The sequence below is a fragment of the Trachypithecus francoisi genome, unplaced genomic scaffold, assembly GCF_009764315.1.
Source record: "Trachypithecus francoisi isolate TF-2019V2 unplaced genomic scaffold, Tfra_2.0 Lachesis_group21, whole genome shotgun sequence".
Lineage (NCBI taxonomy): Eukaryota > Metazoa > Chordata > Mammalia > Primates > Cercopithecidae > Trachypithecus > Trachypithecus francoisi.
In genome coordinates, this window is record NW_022681467.1 from 45,641,608 (window position 1) to 45,659,957 (window position 18,350).

Consider the following 18,350-nt stretch of genomic DNA (forward strand, 5'->3'; position numbering starts at 1 on the left):
TTTTCCCAAGAGTCTTGCTCTGTTGCCCAGGCTGGAGTGCAGTGGTGTGATCTCGGCTCATGGCAAGCTCTGCCTCCCGGGTTCACGCCATTCTCCTGCCTCAGCCTCCCGAGTAGCTGGGACTACAGGCGCCCACCACCTCGCCCGGCTAATTATTTTTTTGTATTTTTAGTAAAGATGGGATTTCACCGTGTTAGCCGGGATGGTCTTGATCTCCTGACCTCGTGATCCACCCACCTCGGCCTCCCAAAGTGCTAGGATTACAGGCATGAGCCACCACGCCCAGCCTGTATTTCTTTCAATCTTCAATGTCCAGCTACGAACTCCACCTTCGTCACTCAGGAGGTTGAGTTGGGGGTGTGGAAAGAGAAACATTGTGTAATCCAGGAACAAATTCTTTTTTTTTTTTTTTTTTTTTTTTTTGAGACGGAGTCTCGCTCTGTCGCCCAGGCTGGAGTGCAGTGGCCGGATCTCAGCTCACTGCAAGCTCCGCCTCCCGGGTTCCCGCCATTCTCCTGCCTCAGCCTCCCAAGTAGCTGGGACTACAGGCGCCCGCCAACGCGCCCGGCTAGTTTTTTGTATTTTTTAGTAGAGACGGGGTTTCACCGTATTAGCCAGGATGGTCTCGATCTCCTGACCTCGTGATCCGCCCGTCTCGGCCTCCAAAGTGCTGGGATTACAGGCTTGAGCCACCGCGCCCGGCCTCCAGGAACAAATTCTATCTCTGCCCTTCACTGCACCTCACACAGCCTCAGTTTGCTCATTCACGTAATGGGGATAAATAAAGTAGACTCGCCTCGGCTTACGTGAGTTTCCGCATGGAGTATGCTGGAAACACTCACTGGCCGCAGTTTTATTACTGTGATTTTCCCCACTGTAGGTATCTACATGTGGCTTACAGTGCAAGTGTTAGGGCTCAAATCCCAGCTGTACCACTCCCTGGCTGCATGACTTTGGGCAAGAGACCCTCCCATGTCCCGGTTTCCCCATCTGTAATGTGGTAGATATGAGGTTTGAATATATGACTTACATGAATGCATGGGAAGTCCTTGGTAAAGAGTAACGGCTCAGAAAAGGGTTTTGTTTTGTTTCTCCTGCCTCAGCCTCCCAAGTAGCTGGGATTACAGGCGTGTGCCACCACGCCTGGCTGATTTTTATGTTTTCAGTAGAGATGAGGTTTCACCATGTTAGTCAGGCTGATCTTGAACTCCTGACCTCAAGTGATCCTCCCATCTTGGCCTCCCAAAGTGCTGGGATTACAGGTGTAAGCCACCACGCCCGGCCAAGAAAAGGATATTTTTATTGCATGCATCTTCACATAGAGAAGAGCCACCAGGAAGAATCCTACCAATGGGTGTGGAGGTGGGCATTGTTCTCAAACTCCTCCTCTCTTTTGTCCTTCCCTTGCTGCCCGGGACAGTCCCTGTGCTAAAAGATAGGGGATCAGAGGTGAATCAGATCTGACCTTGCCTGGTCACATCAAGGTACCAGTGGGAGAGACCCTAGTTCAACTCTCAGCTTGGCTACTGACCTGCTAGGGGGTCTCTTAACCTCTTGGTTCACTCTCTTAACCTCTTTGAGCCTCAGTGCCCTCAGCTGGAAAAGGAACATTCCACAGATTCCTGGACTGGCAGAGTTGTTTGTTTGTTTGTTTGTTTGTTTTGTATTTTTTTAGTAGAGACGGGGTTTCACCGTGTTAGCCAGGATGGTCTCGATCTCCTGACCTCGTGATCCACCTGTCTCGGCCTCCCAAAGTGCTGGGATTACAGGCTTGAGCCACCGCGCCCAGCCAGAGTTGTTGAATGGAATAGAAAGAAAGCATGAGAGGCACCTATAGTAAATGAGGAAGGAATGATAGCTAAGCATGGTCTTGCCACAGGTGGCCTTTGTGCATTCTATTTCTGCTTCTTGGGATACTTTTCCACGAAGATGCTTTAATGAGGGGACTTCCAGCAGCATCACCAGTGGCAGCAGGACAGTAGGGCCTGGCGGGCAGGGTCTAGATGTCCACAGGACTCCATCCCTCAAAAAGACCTTCTGGCCAGGCATGGTGGCTGATGCCTGTAATCCCAGCACGTTGGGAGGCCAAGGCAGGAGAATCGCTTGAGGCCAGGAGTTCAAGACCGGCCTTGGCAACATAGTGAGACCCGTCTTTATTTAAAAGAAACAAAAACAGGCCGGATGCAGTGGCTCACACCTGTAATCCCAGCACTCTGGGAAGCCAAGGTAGGCGGAGCACTTGAGATTAGGAGTTTCAGACCAGCCTGGCCAACACGGCAAAACCCCGTCACTACTAAAAATACAAAAATTAGCTGGGCATGGTGGCAGGTGCCTGTAATCCCAGCTACTTGGGTGGCTGGGGTAGGAGAATCGCTTGAACCTAGGAGGCGGAGTTGCAGTGAGGTGAGATCCCGTCACTGCACTCCAGCCTGGGCGACAGAGTAAGACTCCATCTCAAAAAAAAAAAAAAAAAAAAAAAAAAAAAAAAGCCAAGCCCTGTGGCTCAAGCGGTAATGTCAGCACTTTGGGAGGCTGAGGCGGGTGGATCACGAGGTCAGGAGTTTAAGAGCAACCTGGCCAAGATGGTGAAACCCCGTCTCTACTAAAAATACAAAAATTAGCTGGGCGTGGTGGCAGGCACCTGTAATCCCAACTACTCCGGAGGCTGAGGCAGGAGAATCGCTTGAACTCAGGGGGCTGAGGTTGCAGTGAGCTGAGATCGCGCCACTGCACTTCAGCGTGGGCGACAGAGTGAGACTCCATCTCCAAAAAAAAAAAAAAAAAATTAGCCAGGTGGCGCATGCCTGCAGTCCCAGCTACTCAGGAAGCTGAGACAGGAGAATGACTTGAGCCTGGGAGGTGGAGGTTGCAGTGAGCTGAGATGGTGCCACTGCACTCCAGCCTGGTGAGCAGAGCAAAACTCTGGCTCCAAAAATAAAATAAAATGAAAAATAAAAGAAACAAAAACAAAAGACCTTCTCTGACCATCCCAGGAGCCATTTCATGCCCACCACCCTCACTTCCCAACCCCCTTCCCTGCGTTATTTCCATCCCCCACCCCCGCCCCGCCCGCACTCACTAGCACCTGACACTTTATTTCAGGGGTTTCTTTGCCAATGTCTGGTTCCCCTGATGGAATGTCAGCCCCAGGAGGGCAGGGAGGTTTCCTCAGTTCACTGCAATACTCCACAACGAAGCTGGGCTGGGAGCCTGACTCATTGTAATTACCCCATTCCTCCTGCACAACCCTGGACAACTTCTTCCAACCTCTGAGCCTCCTCTGCCCTCCTGCAAAGGCTCAGAGAAGCCTTTGCCACCCAGGTCGGGTAAGAGGGTGCCATGGGTTCTGAAGCCCCTCTGCACCCTTAGCGGGGCCCAGCGCAGGCCGGCTGCGATGTTTGCTCTTTGTCTTTACTGTGTTTCTGAACTTGGAGTTCTGGAGGCTGCGCCTGCCGGGCCGAGAAGGGGGCCCTTTCTGCAGCCGCGGGCGGAGGCCCCTCGCAGCCCGGGCGCCCCTCCAGGCCGCGGCCCCAGCGAGACGAATGCAGCACACGGCCGCCTTTATGGGGCCCGCAGACAGCGCGTCGCCAGGCTAACCCTGCGTGGAAAATTCGGAGGTGGAAGGCGAGGCGCCTTCATGAGGGGGCCGCCAGCAGCGGCGGCGGCGGCGAGGGGGCGGCGGGAGCTGTGCGGCCCGGGCCGGAAACGTGAGCAGAGCTTGGGGCGGCGGCAACCCGCGCGCATTCCCCGGCCCTCCCGGGACCACCGCGCGCCCTGGCCGGCAGGTGGAGGAGCAAAAGGCGCCCTCACCGTCCCCGCCCTGGGAGGACGGCTTCAGGGCCAAGCTCCCCTGGCCTCATTGACCCCCTCCGCTGAATTGGCCCTTCCCTTTTGGGGCTGCAGGACTAAATCGCCGCCTGGGGCCCAGGACGCGGGAGCAACCGGCGACACCAGTCACGGATGCTATTAACAGGATGGTCCGCCCCATGGACCACAAGTTGAGGCTGAGACATTCAGGAGACGGTGGCACACTCAGATGCCAGGGCTGTGCCCCATGGCCTAGGGGGATACCTGAACCACACTAGAAATTGGGGCGACCCCTGAAAGTGGAGGCCATTAATAAGATCAAAGTTAAGGGCCTTGACCTGCAGGTGCCCAGCCTGGGGCTGCCATGGTGGGGCTGGAGCCACCCCGAGGTACCTCTCTGAACCTCAGTTTTCTCATCTGTCAAGTGGGGATGGGCCAGGCTCTGTGTCAGAAGCCCAAGGAAGCACAGAGGGCAGGTGCCACCAGCTTCTTGATTCCTGGGTTTCCATCCCAGGAAACCCAACAGACAGATGCCCCTGGCAGAGGTACATAGAAACAAAAAGTCAAGCCAGGCCTGGTGGCTCACGCCTGTAATCCCAGCACTTTAGGAGGCGATGCAGGAGGATTGCTTGAGCCCAGGAGTTCAAGACCAGCCTGGGCAACATAGCGAGATCCTGTCTCTACAAGACTTTTTTTTTTTTTTTTTTTTTTGAGACGGAGTCTCGCTCTGTCGCCCAGGCTGGAGTGCAGTGGCCGGATCTCAGCTCACTGCAAGCTCTGCCTCCCGGGTTTACGCCATTCTCCTGCCTCAGCCTCCCGAGTAGCTGGGACTACAGGCGCCCGCCACCTCGTCCAGCTAGTTTTTTGTATTTTTTAGTAGAGACGGGGTTTCACCATGTTAGGCAGGATGGTCTCGATCTCCTGACCTCGTGATCCGCCCGTCTCGGCCTCCCAAAGTGCTGGGGTTACAGGCTTGAGCCATCGCGCCCGGCCTCTACAAGACATTTAAAAATTAGCTGAGCATGGTGGTACACATCTGTAGTCCCAGCTACTCAGGAGACTGAAGTGGGAGGATTGCTTGAGTTTGGGAGATTGAGGCTGCAATGAGTTGTGATCATGCCACTGTATTCCAGCCTGGGAGACAGAGCAAGCCCCTGCTTCAAAAAAAGAAAGAGCCGGGTGCAGTGGCTCAGGCCTGTAATCCCAGTGACTTGGGAGGCTGAGACAGGAGAATCGCTTGAACCCGGAAGGTGGAGGTTGCAGTGAGCCGAGATCATGCCACTGCACTCCAGCCTGGGCGAGATTCTGTCTCAAAAAAGAAAGAAAGAAAGAGCCTGGCACAGTGGCTCACACCTGTAATCCTAGCACTTTGGGAGGCTGAGGTGGGCAGATCACAAGGTCAGGAGTTAGAGACCAGCCTGGCCAATATGGTGAAACCCCGTCTCTACTGAAAATACAAAAATTAGCCAGGTGTGGTGGCAGGCGCCTGTAGTTCCAGCTACTTGGGAGGCTGAGGCAGGAGAATTGCTTGAACCCAGGAGGCAGAGGTTGCAGTGAGCCGAGATCGTGCCACTGCACTCCAGCCTGGGTGATAGAGCGAGACTGTCTCAAAAGAAAAAAAAAAAGAGAGAGAGAGAGAGAAGAGAGGAAGGGAGTGGGGGAGGGGAGGGCAGGGCAGGGAAGGGAAGGGAAAAGCTGCACAGATTACGTATATAATTAATACCCTGGGGCCTTGGATTGGAAGGAGAGAGGAGGCATGAGAGGATGACTGGAGGAAGGGGAAGGCAGGTGACCCTCCAAGATGTGGGACTTGGGGAAGGGGCAAACCCCTAAAGGACCAACTTATTTTTTTTCCTTTTATTTTTTATTTTATCTTTTTTTTTTTTTTTTTTTTTTAGATGGAGTCTTGGTCTGTTGCCCAGGCTGGAGTGCAGTGGCACAATCTCGGCTCACTGCAGCCTCGGCCTCCCGGGTTCAAGTGATTCTCCTGTCTCAGCCTCCCAAGTAGCTGGGACTACAAGGACCCGCCATCATGCCCGGTTAATTTTTGTATTTTTAGTAGAGATGGCGGTTTTACCATGTTTGGCCAGGCTGATCTCGAACTCGTGATCTCAGGTGATCCTCCCACCTTGGCATCCCAAAGTGTTGGAATTATAGGCATGAGCCATTGCACCTGGCCCAAAGGGCCAATTTCAGACTCAGACTCAGAGGAGGCAGAAGTGAAGCTCAGGGTAGCTAGGCGTTGGTCTTTGCATTTGCCGTTCCCTCTTCCCGGAACACTGTTTCTTACCCCTGTTGTCTCTGCAGCTGTTTCCCTCACTTCTGCTAGGCTGGGGCTTGAAGATCGCCTTTTTTTTTTTTGAGATGGAGTCTCGCTCTGTCGCCCAGGCTGGAGTGCAGTGGCGTGATCTCGGCTCACTGCAAGCTCCGCCTCCCGGGTTCACGCCATTCTCCTGCCTCAGCCTCCCCAGTAGCTGGGACTACAGGCGCCCACCACCTCGCCCGGCTAATTTTTTGTATTTTTAGTAGAGACGGGGTTTCACCGTGGTCTTGATCTCCCGACCTTGTGATCCGCCTGCCTCGGCCTCCCAAAGTGCTGGGATTACAGGCATAAGCCACCGCGCCCAACGAAGATCGCCTCGTTAAAGAAGCCTTCTCAGACCATGTGTCTAAGCCCTGCTGCCTTGGCCCTTCTCTTTGCCCCCAGCAAAGATCCTTATTTCTTTTTATTATCTTGCATGCCTTTGGTTCACTTGTTTCTTGTTTGTCTCCTCCACCTGCCTGTGAGCTCAGTGAGGGTGGGACTTTGTTCACAGCTATAGCCTCTGTCCCCAACCCAGCACACAGTAGGTGCTCAAGAAAAGCTCAAGCAGGCAGGGCGCGGTGGCTCAAGCCTGTAATCCCAGCACTTTGGGAGGCCGAGACGGGCGGATCACGAGGTCAGGAGATCAAGACCATCCTGGCTCACACGGTGAAACCCCATCTCTACTAAAAAATACAAAAAAAAAAAACTAGCCAGGCGAGGTGGCGGGCGCCTGTAGTCCCAGCTACTCGGGAGGCTGATGCAGGAGAATGGCGGGAACCCGGGAGGCAGAGCTTGCAGTGAGCTGAGATCCAGCCACTGCACTCCAGCCCGGGCGACAGAGTGAGACTCCGTCTCAAAAAAAAAAAAAAAAAAAAAAAAAGAAATGCTCAAGCAGTGAATGAAGGAATGGACGAAGCCGGGCCGTGGAAGACAAAGCAAGCCTTAGCTTTCTTTCTGGTGACTTGGTTTCTGGCTAGCAGAGGACAGGTTTCCTGAATTACAGACAAGCAGAAGGTCAGGTGAATCGACGATAAGGGATGATAAGGCTCCAGGACCCGCCAGCTGTTCCTGCCTCCTGGGGCCCCACAGAGGAAGCTCATTTTCAGCTTACTGCAGAACCTCCAGCAGAGCCGGGGCCTGGGAGCTGGGAGCCTGCTCTGACTGCCACTGCTGCGTGGTGAGAATTCTCACACATTGTAAATGCCGCCCTGGCTCCCTTCTGGCTGGGGCAGCCAGGTGGACCCGCCCTGGGCTGGACAGGAGGTTCCCAGGTCCCCAGGGTGGATGGTGTATGTGGTGGGGCCTCCCAGACCCCAGGATCCTCTTCCTGGGGGCAGGGCTTGGGCACTGGGTTCCCACAGATAGAATAACTTAGAGCTCAAGGGTGAGCCAGCTGCCTGGGTTCAAATCCCGGCTCAGCCATTTATAATTGGGCAAGCTATTCCAACTGTACTGTGGTCCTCACTGTAAAAAGCTATAATAGTAGAAGTGTGTAAGAATATAGTACCTGGGCGTAGTTCAGGGCTCTGATCAGCTCCTGTGCCATATATCTTGTTTTTGTTATACATTTAGATTTATGTGATTTATCTGTGTGTGTGTGTGTGTGTGTGTGTGTATTTATTTATTTATTTTTTGAGACAGAGTCTCACTCTGTTGCCCAGGCTGGAGTGCAGTGGCACAATCTCAGCTCACCACAACCTCCACCTCCCGCTCAAGTGATTCTACTGCCTCAGCCTCCTGAGTAGCTGGAACTACAGGTGGGTGCCACCATGCCTGGCTAATGTTTATATTTTTAGTAGAGATGAAGTTTCACCATGTTGGCCAGGCTAGGCTCGAACTCCTGATCTCATGATCCGCCTGCCTCAGCCTCCCAAAGTGCTGGGATTACAGGCATAAGCCACCACTCCCAGCCTTAGATTACCTTTATAAATGAAATTGTATAGCATTAAAATAAAACATTATACTAAAGTCATTAAAATATTTAATAGCTGAATGTTTGATATGGTGACAGCTGTGCTTTTTTGTTTTTATTTATTTATTTTTGAGACAGGCACTTACTCTGTTGCCCAGGCTGGAGTGCAGTGGCATGATTATGGCTCACTGCAGCCTCCACCACCCAGGCCCAAGCAATCCTCCCACCTCAGCTCCCTGAGTAGCTGGGACCAGAGGCCCACACCACCACACCCGGATAATTTTTTGTATTTTTGGTAGAGACGGGGTTTTGCCATGTTGCCCAGGCTGGTCTCAAAGTGCTGGGATTACAGGCGTGAGCCACCGCGCCCAGCCAACTATGGTAATTTTGAAATGAGGAAGAGGACGAATGCTCTTTCTGTGACACTGTAAGGAGACATGGACCAGGGATTTCTGAGTGACAAAGCCACCGTCCAGCTACTGCCACTGTGGTTTCCCATGTCTGCTCATAAGGGAAGGAAATGCCAAATTCCAGTTGGCGGTTAGTGAAAGTCAGGACATCCCTTTTTTTTCCCCCAGTCCAAGTTCACAGATCCCTGAATTCTCCTCCAGGGCCCTGGAGGTGGTGGTGAGTGACAGGATCTCACTGCAGATGGTGCAGGTGCCTAGACAGAGGGGAGTCAGATGGGGGCTCCCTCAAGGGTTTGAGCTGGAGTGCTGAGTGCCCAGTGCAGGTGGCCTGGGTTGGAATCGGTCTCTGCCCACACTCCCTAGAGACCTCGGCCAGTGGCTGCTGGTCTCCAGGTCTCCTCTGAGGAATGGCCTCCTCGGCCTCTAGGGTTGAATAAGGAGGAGGGGGGACAGCGTGTGGCCCGTGTTGGCACAGGGGTCTGGGCTCTTGATAGAGGAATTGGGGGAGAGGCCATCCTGTGCCTTGGAGGGAGCCCCTTCCCCATCCAATGGCCTCTCCGAGGTCTGGGCCTGTGTGGAAGTCACCGTTTTGTGTTTGTGTCATCTGGGTAAGCTGATGTGTCTTTGTGTGTTAGGGTGGACGTGTGTGTGTGTGTGTGTGCAGGTATGAGTGTAGAAGCACATCTGGGAAGGGTGTCGGGTGGTGTAAGTCAACGTGTACGAATCTGTGTGTGCCTGTGTGTGTTTGTGAGCAGGAGTCTGTTCTGAGAGTGCGTTGTTGTGTATGTGTGTGTGTGTCAGGGTTTGGTATGGCGTTCACTGGTGTGTATGTGAGTTGAAAGTCTCTGGTGTTAGTTGATGGGAGTGAATGTGAGATTGTGGGTGTATTTGGGGACGTGGGGGTGGACTGGTGTGTGTGTGTGTGTGTGCGTGCAGGTATGAGTGTAGAAGCACATCTGGGAAGGGTGTCGGGTGGTGTAAGTCAACGTGTACGAATCTGTGTGTGCCTGTGTGTGTTTGTGAGCAGGAGTCTGTTCTGAGAGCGCGTTGTTGTGTATGTGTGTGTGTGTCAGGGTTTGGTATGGCGTTCACTGGTGTGTATGTGAGTTGAAAGTCTCTGGTGTTAGTTGATGGGAGTGAATGTGAGATTGTGGGTGTATTTGGGGACGTGGGGGGTGGACTGGTGTGTGTGTGTGTGTGTGCGCACACATGCAGCAGGGTTGGTGGGGGGTGTCCAGTGTGTGTCTGTGTGAACGTGTGTGGCCCTGTCACCGCAGGCTCCAGGCCCAGCCACATAAACTTCACACCCCTGCGGGCGGGCTCCTGCGGCCCCGCAGCAGCCGCGTAGGGCAATGGGAAGCAGATGGGCCAGGAAGGAGGCCATATGGGGCCGGGGGTGGGGGCGCATTCCTCCCTCCCAGGGCCGCCAGGAAGCCCCCTGCCTGCCGGCCTCCCATCAGGGTGGGAGCTAGAACTGACACAGTAACAAATGTCCTGCAGCCAGCGTGGAGTCAGCGTGGAGCCGGCACGGAGGCAGCCCCCGCCCCACAGCCCACAGCGGGGAGAGAGAGAGAGAGTATAAATGAGGGGGATCCAGGAGATGCCGGCGGGGAAGACGCTGCCCTGATAAGCCACACCTAACCCGACTGCTGTGCAACCTTGGGCGCCGCACATACCCTCTCCGGGCCCATTTCCTCAGCAGGGTGGCTGTTTGGGATGGAATATAGGGAAGTCCCCTCCCCGCCCCCCCCCCCGCCCCCCACCCTCCGTTTCCAGATTCAGGGTAAGACCCTAACTCTAGAAATGTCAACAGCAACAGGGTAAGGGGCTGCTAACCTGGAACTTGACAGCATTCAGGCTCTGGGGAGTGGCTAAGAGGTGGGCTCTGGAGCCAGGTCTGCCTGGGTTCCAGTCCCTGCTCTGACAGTTCCTGACTGTGTAACTGTCCTCTAGCAAGTCACCTCCTCTGTGTCTCAGTTCCTTCTCTGTAAAGTAGAGGTAATAATAAGAGCACCTCCCTCCCCGCAGGCAGTGATGAAGGAAGTGCTTGCTCATCCTGGGCCAATCCCGGGTTTTGGCCAGGCTTGGGGCTTCCTAAATGTTAGCTACAAGCACCAGTTCCTGGGAGTTTCCCACACCCCCAGCAGGTTGCCTTGCCTGGACATACTTTGCAGAGGAGACCAGAGAGGTCAGGTATTTGCCGGTTCACACAGGATTTAAGGGGCAGAGCTGGGTTCAAACCCAGGCCTTCCATCCCTGGCGCCCGCTCTCCTCACCACTCTTTAGGGAGCATGGCTGGCGCCTCCCTTCCCACCGTCTCCAGCTCCGCCCCTGCCCTGTCAAGGGCGAGTTGCTGGGCTGTTTCTTGTCACATCCAGATGAGAGCAGAGGCTGGGGCCCTCTTACAGCTGAGACAAGGTCCAGGAGGTCGCTGGAAAGGCGGCCGGCTCCTCCCACTGTAACCCTGGCCCCGATGGTGGGAGCCAGCCCTGCCTTTCAGGCCCTAATTAGACTTAGTCAGCTCTGGGTGCAGACCGTGGCTCCCCTCTCCCTGCTGTGTGACCCAGGGCAAATAGCTGGAGCGCTCAGAGCCTCAGGGATGTCGGGGACAGGCTCAGCAGGGACTCAGCCATGGGAAACGGCAGTGACTGTTCTCGCGGTGAATGTCTTATGAACGGCCCGGTTAGTTCCCCTCTCGTGGAGGTAGAGATCAGGCAGGGCTGGGGTGGAGGGAAGGGCTCAGAAGCAGAGCTTGCTCTGGGTGGCCTTGGCCTGGTCTGTTCACCTCCTCCAAGGCTCCCTTTCCTGTTTCCCAAATCAGCATCATCAGGCAGGTTTGTCGGGAGGCTTGGCTTACCTTAACAGGATCATGTGAATAAAGCACTTGGCACATGCTAGGTGCTCAACCAGTGCTATGTTGGCTTCTCTCTCTCTTTTTTTTTTTTTTTTTTGAGACAGGGTCTCACACCGTCACCCAGGTTGGAGTGCAATGGTGCGATCATAGCTCACTGCAACCCCCACCTCACATGTTCAAGGGATCCTTCTGCCTCAGTCTCCTGAGTAGCTGAGATTACAGGCATGGGCCACCATGCCCGGCTAATTTTTGTATTTTTATTTTATTTTTTGGAGACAGAGTCTCGCTCTGTCACTCAAGGTGGAGTATATGTTGGCTTCTCTCCCTCTCTCTCTCTCTTTTTTTTTCCCCTGAGACAGGGTCTCACTCACACTGTCACCCAGACTGGAGTGCAATGGCACGATCTCAGCTCACTGCAACTTCTGCCTCCCTGGTTCAAGCAATCCTCCTGTCTCAACCTCCCAAGTAGCTGGGATTATAGGCGCCCACCACCATGCTTGGCTAATTTTTGTATTTTTAGTAGAGATGGGGTTTTGCCATGTTGTCCAGGCTGGCCTCGAACTCCTAACCTCAAGCGATCCACCCGCCTCGACCTCCCAAAGTCCTGAGATTACAGGCCTGAGCCACTGTGCCCAGCCAATGGCCTCTCTCCTATTCTTGTCCCTTGCGGGCCCTTGTGGGGACATCTGTTTTAAGTTCCTACCCAGCATGGACTCTCCTTCTCTGTGCCTCAGTCCGAGGGTTTTGGGTGGGGTGGACTCCATCGTTAGGGGTGGGGCATGCACTCAGTACTGACCAATCAGGACACTGCATCCTCTCAGCCAATGAGAGCCAGACCTGGGATTTTTGCTAGACCCATGGGGAAAGAGGCACTTGGTTTCTGTTGGGGTTGCTAAATGGGCTGGGTGAAAGCCTGGACGTGGAGGTTCATCTTGCCTTGTCGGGGAAAGGCTTGGCTGAGTGGAGGCTGCAAGGTTGGAGAGGAGGCAAGTCCCACCAGTGAAATGTGGGTGCCCAGATGCAAACATGCCTGGGACTGTTGTTGATTCCTGCTTTGTGGGAGAGAAACTGAGGCCAAATCCAAGGTCACAGAGCCAGGAGGGGGGCAGAACTGGGATTTGAACCCAGGCCGACTGGCGCCAGTGGCTGTGCCCTTAACCTCCAGACTCTACAGAGCCCTTTGGTGTAAATCCCTCCCTGTAGGCTGAAATCCTCACCCAGCCTAGTTTTTGAGCTCAGCTATTTTTGAGCTTCCCAGGGGAGCATGTTTTCTGCCTCTGGCAGAAAAATCGGGAGAAAATGAAAGCCCTGTGGTCTGGCTGCAAACTCAGTTTGGGCAAGCTTGGGACAAATGAAAATTCTTTCCTTCTTTCATTTTTCCTCTTTCTCTCTTTCTCCTCTTTCTTTCGTTCTCCCCCTCTCTACCTCCTCCTTTCCTTCCTCTCTTCCTCCATCCATTCCTTCCTTCCTCTCTCTTCCTTCTCTTCTCCCTCCTTCCTTCCCTCCCTCCCTCCATTCCTACTCCTTCCCTCCATCCTTCCTCCTAACCCCTTCCTCACTCTCCTTCCTGTCTGAAATAAACCAGAGCTTACTCCAGCCCATCTCACATCCTGGGTCCTGCTCTTGCCTCTGCTGGATGACTTGCATCTCTGCCCAGTTCCAGGCCTAGTTTTCCATGTTGGGCCCCAGTACAGCCATCACCAATGGCACCTATTAAAATGCAGATCCCTGGCATGGCGCAGTGGCACATGTCTGTAATCCCAGCACTTTGGGAGGTCGAAGTGGGTAGATCACTTGAGGTCAGGAGTTTGAGACCAACCAGGCCAACGTGGTAAAACCCCATCTCTCCTAAAAATACGAAAAATTAGCTGGGCGTGGTGGGGCACGCCTGTGATCCCAGCTACTTGGGAGGCTAAGGCAGGAGAATCGCTTGAATCTGGGAGGCAAAGGTTGCAGTGAGCCGAGATCGTGCCATTGCACTCCAGCCAGGGCGACAAGAGTGAAACTCCGTCTCAAAAAAAAAATAAGTAAAATGCGGATCCTGGGGCCCCATACCAGCAGATGCATATTTGTATATTTGGGGCAAAGGCAGAGGAGATGAACACCCAGTGGACATTCAGATGCAGGTGGTTCTTGGGACACCGGGTGTCTAGGGTCTTGTAGGGCCTGGAAGACCAAAGTTAAAGGTTGTGCTTAGGGGCCAGGCACGATGGTTCATGCCTGTAATCGCAGCACTTTGGGAGGTCGAGGCGGGCAGATTGCTTGAGCCAAGGAATTTGAGACCACCCTAAGCAACATGGCAAAACCCTATCTCTATAAAAAATACAAAAATTAGCTGGGCATGGTGGCACATGCCTGTAGTCCCAACTAGTCAGGAGGCTGAGGCAGGAGGATCACTTAAGCCCAGGAGGCAAGAGGTTGCAGTGAGCCAAGATTGTGTCACTGCACTCCAGCCTGGGCAATAGAGCAAGACTCTTGTCTCAAAAAAAAAAAAAAAGAAAGAAAGAAAAGAAAAAAGAAATAAAGTAAAAAAAGTTCTGTTTAGGTAGAGGGGTCTGGGGAACTGGGCCCCTCTGAGCTAGAAGGGGCTGAGAATGGGAGCCCCGAGGAGGGGTCCTCTCAATCATTTAGACATTTAGATTCAAGTTCCAACTCAACTAGCTTTTTACCTTGGGCAGGTGCCATAAATTCTGAGGCTTGCTTTACTTTTCTGAGACATGGCGATTAAAAAGAAAAATACTGACCGGGTGTAGTGGCTCACGCCTATAATCCCAGCACTTAGGGAGGCAGAGGCAGGAGGATTGCTTGAGCCCAGGATTCAAGACTTGCCTGGGCAACATAGCAAGACCCTGTTCTCTACAAAAAGGAGAATAAAAGACACAAAAACACCCAATATATGTTGAGCTTTCCTGTCTCTCAGGCTCTGTGTTCAGCCCTTTGCTTGGAAAAATCTATTGAATTTTCAGCCCCATGAGGTGGGTATTACTGTTATTATTGCTAATTTTTCAGAAGATAAAAGTTTCAGGCCAGGCGCGGTGGCTCGCGCCCGTAATCCCAGCACTTTAGGAGGCCGAGGCAGGTGGATCACCTGAGGTCAGGAGTTCAAGACCAGCCTGGCCAACATGGTAAAACCCCATCTCTACTAAAAATACAAAAAATTAGCCAGGCGTGGTGGCGGATGTCTGTAATCCCAGCTACTCGGGAGGCTGAGGCAGAAGAATTGCTTGAACCCAGGAGGGGGAGGTTGCAGTGAGCCAAGATTGCGCCACTGCACTCCACCCTGGGCAACAAGAACAAAACTTTGTCTCAAAAAAAAAAAAAAAGAAGAAAAGAAACTGAGTTTCAGAGTGGTCAAGCTATTTGCCCAAGACCACATAGCTGGTGGGTGGCAGAGCTGGGACTTGAACCCAGGCATCTGGCTCCAGACTCTGTGCTCTTACCAGTACTGTAGGAAGCTTTAGTTTTGCTTATTTTATTCACTGCTGCATCCCCAGTGCCTGCCTTGTGCTGGGTCTTAATACAGATTTATTGAATGACTGGATGGATGGATAGATTGCTCATGAAGGGAATTGACTCAATTAGGTGTTCTGCAATTGCTTATTCTCTCCTAAATATGTTGTCCTGGCTGGTCTTGAACTCCTGACCTCAAGCGATCCTCCCGCCTCGACCTCCCAGAGTGCTGGGATTACAGGCGTGAGCCACCGCACCTGGCCGGCAGATCTTAGAGCAGTGCTAATCCTGTGGCAGAGTCCTGGCCTTGTCTTTCCACTCTGTGTAGCAGGGATAGTAGCAGTGCCACTGCTCAGGGCTGTCATGACTTAAGTGAGACAGTGCCAGGGCTGCGTCCAGGACAGGAGTATACGCTCCATGAGCCATAACAGGTTTGATCAGTTTCCCAGGCTCTTCTTTACTCTGATTTCCTTGTCTGATCCTGTCTCCCTCTCAGGCCAAACAGGGCCACACACGGTGCCAGGCACACAGTAGGTGCTCGGGGAAGAAGGATAGCTACATGAGTGCTTGCTGTGTGCTAGGCTCCTTTTAAACACTCATCATCTGATCTACTTCTTCCAACAGCCAACAAGGAAAGGACCCAGTGTTTGGCCCAGCAGACCCTCTATAAATGTTTGTTGAGTGACTGAATGAAACACAGCACTGGCTGCGTTGGCGGGGTGCCTGGCACAAGCTCTATCCGCCTCCTACCTGCTGCCAGCTCACAGACAAGCCTGGTTTTCTACATCTGCCAGCGCTGCCAGGAGATGAACTGGCCTTGGGGGAGGTAGTTCCCGGCTGTGGAGCCCAAGGGAGCCAACTGCAAAGGAGGGTTTTCCTCCATGGCGTTCAGCCTGGGCTGAGTAATTGCTCACTGGGCCTTGGTCCAGCAGCGGCCAGGGCAGGTAGGTGTGGGGCTGCAGGATCCACTGGTTGAGAGCCACACCTGGAATTCTGCCAGCCACAGCTCTAGGGCCCCTGGACGACCGCAGCATCCAGGAGATGCCACCGTGAGCTCGGAGGGGTCGCGTCACTTCTCTGAGCCTCAGTTTCTTGGTTGGCAGCTGCTCCAGTTCCGTGGGGCTGTGTGAGATTTGAAGGAGTCCTGTGTGTGAGGCTAGGACAGGTGTGACGATTGTGTGGAGGGCAGGAGCTGCCTGGAAGTGTAAAAAGGCCTCGGCCTCAGACGCAGACAGGCCTGGAGGGCCTTGGGTGAGTCACTTCGCTCTGCAAGCCTCGGCTTCCCCCAGCCCACTGTCTTGAGCCCACAAAAGGAGAAAGATGGTTCTCAAAAGCAGGAATTTTTGAACCATAAGTGAGAAAAGAGTAATAACCATAATAATAATGCCTGTACAAAAGGCCTTTCAATCACTCATTCATTTGTTTTTGTTTTTTTGTTGTTGTTTTTGTGAGAGTCTCACTCTGCCCCACAGGCTGGAGTACAGTGGCGCAATCTCGGCTCACTGCAACTTCCGCCTCCTGGGTTCAAGCAATTCTCCTGCCTCAGCCTCCCGAGTAGCCGGGACTACAGGCGTGTGCCACCATGCCCAGCTAGTTTTTATATTTTTCGTAGAGATGGGATTTCACCGTGTTGGCCAGGCTGGTCTCAAACTCCTGACTCAGGTGATCCTCCTGCCTCAGCCTCCCAAAGTGCCGAGATTACAGGTGTGAGCCACCGCGCCTGGCCTGTAAGAGTCCATTTTTATGTCTTCCATATTGTCACTTGATGCTGTTTCTCCAGCTGCCTTTTTGATGTCAGATTCACAGAGAAATACTGGGAATCTTAAAATTTATGTTGATTCAATTGATTAAAGTGCTAGAGGACCAAAACATATGTTAGAGTATTCTTGGGTTTTCTCATCTGTTATGCTTCTGTTCTTTGGCATATGTGGGTTTAATTTTGTAATACATTCACTAAAATGTTTTGTTTAATGTATCATAATTTTGAACTTACACTCTCTATTTGGGATGGGATGAGCTTTTCACTTGTCACTGATACATCCTGAAGTCTGCAGGATCTCTGAATTCCAACAGTATTTGGACTTATGTCCCTGGAGTAGACCCTGAAGTTCTGTACCTATGGTATGGTTAGGCCATTTGGAATTAAATGCTCTTTTGTTTTGTAGAAAATATTGATGCATTAACTTTGTATGAAGTTTTCAAATGGTTTGGAATATTAGTAACTTGCTTTCATACATATTTTATGAAACAAAATTCATTTTATAGTGAAGAATTCTTTCACTTGTCTGGTTTGGGTGAGAAACCAGTTTTCCCTCATTTAAAAAAATTGTAAGTTTCCCTAAAATTCTCATTCATTAAAAATAAAACTGATTATCAAATTTTACTTATCTCAAAGTAAAAAACCTTACATATCTCAATTATATGGTATCAGTGTCCAATATTTTGGACCTAGTAGACCGTATTAGAGTTTACAATAGGGAAGGAAGGAGATACTGCGATTTCTTTAATTTCTCATTCATTTTTGTATTCCTTCAGCTAATATACTTTAGTTTCATTCATTCAGTCAGTCATTTAGAGAACATTATCAAACATTTATTTCCTGCCAGACTAGGATAGTCAGATTTAGCAAAAACAGACTGGGCACTGTGGCTCATGCTTGTAATCCCAGCACTTTTTTGGGAGGGAGGCCGAGGTGAGCAGATCATTTGAGGTCAGGAGTTTGAGACCAGCCTGGCCAACACAGTGAAACCCCGTCTCTACTAAAAATACAAAAATTAGCCAGGTGCCATGGCTCATGTCTGTAATCCTGGCACTTTGGAAGACTGAGGCAGGTGGATCACCTGAGGTCAGGAATTCGAGATTAGTCTCGCCAACATGTCGGACCCCGTCTCTATTAGAAATACAAAAATTAGCCAGGCATGGTGGCACGTACCTGTAATCCCAGCTACTCGGGAGGCTAAGGCAAGAGAATTGCATGAGCCTGGGAGGTGGAGGTTGCAATGAGCTGAGATGGTGCCACTGCACACCAGCCTGGGTGACAGAGCAAGACTCCATCTCAAAAAAAAAAAAATTTAGCAAAAACAAAAGCAACAAGATCTGGTAAAGCATAGTGGCTCATGCCTGTAATATCAGCATTTTGAGAGGCTGAGGCAGGCAGATCGCTTGAGCCCAGGAGTTCAAGACCAGCCTGGGGAACATGACAGAACCCCACCTCCACAAAAAAAAAAAAAAAAAAGAAAAAGAAAAATACAAAAATTAACCAGGCATGGTGATTTGTACCTGTAGTTCCAGCTACTCGGGAGGCTGAGGTTGGAGGATCACTTGAGCCTAGAAGATGGAGACTGCAATGAGCCATGATTGTGCCACTATACTCCAGCCTGGGTAACAGAGCAAAATCCAGGGTCAAAACAAAACAAAACCCAGCAAGATCAACAACGACAAACCCCAGAATGCCTACTTAAATTTGAATTTCAGATGAACAGCAAACACCTTTTTGGTATCGATATGTCCCATACTCTATCTCTTAGTGAAAGTGTGTCCCTATGCAACACTTGGGCAAGTCCGTGGGAGGCGTTTTGCCTGTGCAACCCCATTTGTTGCTCACATAGCCCT